The sequence below is a fragment of the Phyllobates terribilis genome, unplaced genomic scaffold (genome assembly GCF_046119375.1).
Source record: "Phyllobates terribilis strain yellow unplaced genomic scaffold, ASM4611937v1 Scaffold_2__4_contigs__length_985480577, whole genome shotgun sequence".
In the NCBI taxonomy this organism is placed as follows: Eukaryota; Metazoa; Chordata; class Amphibia; order Anura; family Dendrobatidae; genus Phyllobates; species Phyllobates terribilis.
In genome coordinates, this window is record NW_027362762.1 from 375,078,636 (window position 1) to 375,084,635 (window position 6,000).

Genomic DNA, 6,000 nt, shown 5'->3' on the forward strand with positions numbered 1-6,000 from the left:
CAGCAGTGTACCTCACAAGCAATATTGTCCAGTATAACAGGTGGTCAGTTTGGACCAGGATCAAGCTTCAAACTGCATTTCAGCCAATTTGAAAATAAATGAAGGAATAAAGTTTGTAGACTAAAACTTAATTTAATTTCATGACCTATAGGTAACCATAAACAAAGGTGTCCACTGCTTTTACATATGCATTGCATTGTATTCAAACTTTTAAAAACTAAATTTCTATTTATATTATATTCTACCCACTAATCTACTTGGCAAAATAAAAACGCTCGTTATACAACTGTATACCTCTTTCATTTACTCTGCATGGTACTGTAGTAAGTATAATGAATTACTGTTTTACACACCAAGCATGTGATTTTCTATATCCATGTACTATATTATACTGTTTGATAGTCATGGGCAAAAAATATGTCTTATGATTAGGTATTATCAATGTAATAACAGTGTTTGGAGAAAAATGATTTCTTATATGTTTATACAGGGTTAGTTAAGGTTTTCTCTCTTGAAATGTAAAATGCAAATCTCATAATGGTCCACGTTAAACATAGGCCAGCTGATTTAAGGATCTGTTGAGGTTACATGGAAAAACAATATGTGACGTGACAGTGACCTTTTTTTAAAGGAAACAAAACAAGTTCAGTTCATTAAAGTCATGCTACCGGTGATAAAAATAGAGCTCAAATAGCTAAAAGATTGCAGAAATTGGCTCAATTATACAGCGGCTCAATCTTGAAAAATAAACAAACAAAAAAAAAACAATGCAGTGTATAAATGATACAACAGACCACAGCATAATGGCCATAATATGCCCAATTGTTCATGTAAATCTAAATAATTAATAACGTTATAACAATTTTATACTTACTAAAAATCGTCTGTGTTCTCAAAAATGGAGGGATTTTGAACTCTATTGCATACAGTTTATTACGCATGTTACTGGCCACCCTACGGTCTCAGAGTCGTCAGTTTCTTAGGTAATGAGCACAAGCCTCTAGCAGGCTCTATACTTTAAAGCCTGCTCACATCGCTCTGAAACTGGCCGTATATATCTGGATCCAACCTGCCTCAGTGCCCCTGTGCTTCTCCCGTGATGCAGAGGCAAAATTGCCTATACTAGGAGCTTATCGATCGGAATGAAGAACATAGATTTTTCATTTATGCTACCTCTGTCCTGATAACCATAATCTGATGATATGAGAAGTTAAAACTTTATTGAACAATGTATTTTAGAGTTGATCCAACGCTTTCATCAGGTACAGGGTAACAGGAAATGACCTTTGATCTTATATACAGAGGTAACAATGATATAATGATATCACATGATCAACTACTTAATAGAATAATTACTTGTAAAAATAAATAAAATATTTATTTATATAATAAGTCAAAAGTTACAAATTCTCTCACGTGTTACAAATAGCATTATGTTACAAACACATATATAAAAAGTAAAGTTGGATACACATAATACACTGAATAATGAGCATTTTTCATGGTCTCATTTAAACATTCTGGGGCCAGCATACAAAGTTTTAAAATCCAGAAAGACTCTCAATTAATCATTCTCTGATATTGATTCACAGTATTTGAAGGAATTTGTTCTGATATGGTAAAACTACTAAGATCTTTTTGATATTCAAAAAAAATGTTTAAACAGACTGTGGTTAATAATTCCATTCCTAGTATTGCATCTATGTTTATTCTTCCTCTTTCTGACTGTTTGTATAGTAATTTCAATGTAAAAGTTATGCAACAAATGAAGTACTACAATTTAAAAACTGATTAATCAATAAACTGTCTTGGGTGATAATCATTATAACATTATTACAACCATGTTCAATAAAGGGACATCGCTGACATTTGTAGGTTCCACATTTAAAGAGCCTTTTAGATTTTGGAAAAAAAGATAAACTCATTGGCTTAGTACTAGTGATGAGCGAGCATTAAAATGCTTCGGTGCTCGCTGCTCGGGTCGAGCAAATTGGAATGCTCGGGTGCTCGACCCGAGCAATGAGCCCAATGTAAGTCTATGGAAACTCGAGCATTTTTCCGGCGGCCCCCCTGGAGGTCTGCAGTGGGCCTAAAAATTGTCGAAATCGATGGGAACAGTGCAGAAATTACATGGGAACAGCATGGGGAAGACCCCTGAAAGCATCTCTGACTCCCAGGTCACTGTTGTCAACAATGTTGTCAGAGTATTCCCCACTTTTACGGGCTCACAATAAAACATACAAAAACGTAACCAAAATGGATTTTCCTGGGAAAAATGTTAAGGAACATCCTTTCCAGGGTAATAACTTGCATATAAGACAAAATAAATAACTAAACACAAAAATGATCCTCCACATTTAGGGCTATGTTCACACATAGCATTTTTGATGCATTTTTGCACTTTGGCATTGCTTTCACCTGTAAATGTCATTTTAATATTTTACTACCTTATCTTTCCATGTGGTGTGTGAGACATGATCAGACACACATTTATGAAAAAGGGACTCTGTGAAAGTCACAAATCCTATTTTTAGAAGACCACCAGGTGGCCCTTACTATTGTTAGAGGGCCATCAGTCAGCTATGTTTTGTTCCCATTATTAAGGAGCAGGTTCCCTATACTGTTATTGAGTATTCAGTAACTTTAAGGCCTGCCCAAAATTTGGAAAAACCCCAATACACCTTTGAAGACACACAGAGGGCCTGATTTTTAAAAAAATAGTTTTTATTATTAAGGAGTGGGTCTCCTATAGTGCTATATCATATACAGTGACTACAACAGCTGCCTAAATTTTGGAAAAACCTCAATACCAATTTAAAGACACAATTAGGAGGGCCTCAGTAAAAAAATGTTCCCCTTATAAAGGAGTGGTTCTGCTATACTGTTATCGCCTATGCAGTGACTGCAAGGGCTGCCAAAAATTAGGACACACTCCAATACGCCTTTGAAGAGACATAGAGGAGGTCCTCATTAAAAACAATTGTTACCATTGTTAAGGAATGGGTACCTAAGTACATGGGCTAAAAAACATTTACCCCTGGGGGGTATACATGAACATACTGTTTATCATACAAAATGTTAGAGGTAGGCCTCTAAAAAAAATTCCTACGGGCATTATAAACACCCTTAAAAAAATTATGTGGATGTTGCATCACAGTTATCCTGGTGATATGGTGGTTGAGGATGATAAGAAGGAGGAGGACAGCAGAAAATGGCCAAAATCAGGAAGCATATACCCATGTTTGGGTGTGAAGAGCTGCATGGGAATAGACCCCCCCAAAAAAGCCACTTGATTTGACTTTATGTTCCTATGCTATCATCCAGTGGTGTTGAGAAGTCTGACCCAATCCAACCCTTTTTCATTTTTATAAGAGTCAGTCTGTCAGCATTTTCAGTTGACAGGTGGGTGCACCTATCAGTTATAATGCCCTCAGTGGCACTAAAAACCCGCTCTCATAATACGCTAGTGGCAGGGCAGGCCAGGACCTCAAAGGCGTTGAGAGACAGTTCTTGCCTCTTGTCAGCTTGGATATCCAATAATTATAAGGCACAGAGGAATCACGGAGGATGTTGGTACGGTCGGCAAGGTACTCCTTCAGCATCTTCCCAAACTTTTCCCTCCTTGTCAGAATACCTCGCGCATCTGGTCCTGGGCATTGGGAGGGTCTGAGAAAACTGTCCCACACCTTTGACAGTGTTCCCTTGCCTCCGCTGTGTCGTATTTGTGTCTCTCTCACTTGTACTCCTTGGTTGTCCAAGGAACTATGACCTTTCCTGCCAGTGTTTTCAGATGGGAATTGTTTTAATAATTCTGCAACAAGGGCCTTCTGGTACTGCAACATTGTACTAGACCTGTCCACCACTGCAAGGAGAGATATAAAGTTCTCCTTGTAGCCTGGGTCTAGAACTGTGACCAACCAGTAATTATTGTTGGCCAAAATGCGTACAATACGAGGGTCACGGGAAAGGGAGCGGAGCATAAAGTCAGCCCATGTGTGCCAGACTGCCAACAGCCAGGTCTTCACTTTCCTGAACAAGAGGATGACTGTCCATGCTCTACTCCTCATCCTTCTCCTCCTCCTCCTCATTCTCCCTTTCCTCAGTCCATCCACGCTGAACAGATGGTATGAATGTGGTGTGGGTAGTACCATCTGTAGTGCAGGAAAACAACTCCTGTTCCTTCTCATTCTCCTCCTCCCCATTAGCACCCAATCTGGATTGACATGAGATGAGGCTGGGCTGTGTGTCATCACCCTGTATGGTTCCTTGCTCCATCTCATCGTACTCCGTCTGCTATGCCTCCTCTTTAATTGTGAGCAACGATTGTTTAAGAAGACAGAGAAGTGGGATGGTGACGCTAATTATGGCATCATTGCCGCTCACCATCTTGGTGGAGTCCTCAGAGTTTTGGAGGGTGACACAGATGTTTGACATCCATGCCCACTCCTCAGTTTTTGAATGCGGAGGCTGACCTGAATGTCGACGAGCGTTTTGAACCTGGTACTCAACAACTGCTCTCTGCTGCTAAAAAATCCTTTCCAACATTTACAAGGTTGAGTTCCAATGCATGGTGAGATCACCCAGCAGTCGGTGAGCTGGAAGCTGAAAACGCTGCTGAAGCATGGCAAGGGCGGCGGAAACTGTAGGTGACTTTCTGAAATGGGCACGCACGCGGTGTACTTTGACAAGCAGATCCGGATAGGTTTTGTGAAACTGCTGAGCCACTAGGTTGAGCTCATGGGCCAGGCATGGTACATGTGCGAGGTTGCCTAGCTTCAGAGGTATCTCTTAAAATATAACCTTTACTAAATCTCTAAAAAAACATTTATACCTCCAATTTCTGATACTAGCTACTCATTACATCTTATTCACATCAGGAGGGACAGATATGACCTCTTAGATAACATACCAAAATAGAGGTAAAAAAATTCAAAAATAGACTAGTAGACCTAAGACATATAATGTCTAATTAGCCTGTTTAGGATGTATACATATGACCCTTTAGATAACGAATACCAAAAGGCCAATGATTTCAAACCAATCCTGGTCACTAAATGAAAAAATACAGTGCTATCAAACGTTAGTGATATGTGAGGATCTCACCCATTTTTTGCATGCGGGCATCATCCAGGGTTCTTCAGCCCAATCAGTCAATTTGTGCTTTAGAAGAAATCTACCCTGTCATGCCCCTGGTGTTAGCTCCCGCCCTAACAAGGGCAGTACCCAAGTATATCTTACAACATTACCCACAAACATAGAAAGAGCCACACATATCACTAACGTATGATAGCACTGTATTTTTTCATTTATTGACCAGGATTGGTTTGAAGTCATTGGCCTTTTGGTATTCGTTATCTAAAGGGTCATATGTGTACATCCTAAAGGGGCTAATTAGACATTATATGTCTTAGGTCTATTAGTCTATTTTTGAAATTTTTGACCTCTTTTTTGGTATGTTATCTAAGAGGTCATATCTGTCCCTCCTGATGTGAATAAGATGTAATGAGTAGCTAGTATCAGATATTGGAGGTATAAATGTTTTCTTAGAGATTTATTAAAGGTTATATTTTAAGAGATATCTCTTGGCTGTTATATGTTGTTGATACTGAGGTAATTTTTCTGCCGTACGTTAAGCAGATTATAGCTATTCTATTTTGCCTAGCTTCAGAGCCGCCACCAGGTTCCGACCATTGTGATACACAACCATGCCTGGCTGTAGGTTAAGTGGTGACAACCAGAGATCTGCCTGCTCTGCTACAGCTGTCAACAACTCTTCAGAGGTGTGCGGTTTGTCCCCTAAGTATATTAGCTTCAGCAGTGCCTGTTGCCGCTATGCTGAGTCAGTGCTGCAGTGCTTCCAGCTTTCTACTGATGTGGTCATTTCAGAGATGGAGGCTGAAGAGAAGGAAGAGGAGGAGGTGCAGGAGCTGTAGAATGTGGAGGCAACCTTGATTGACCCAGAGCGCGCAATCCTCGGTGTCGGGAGGATCCGACTGGGTC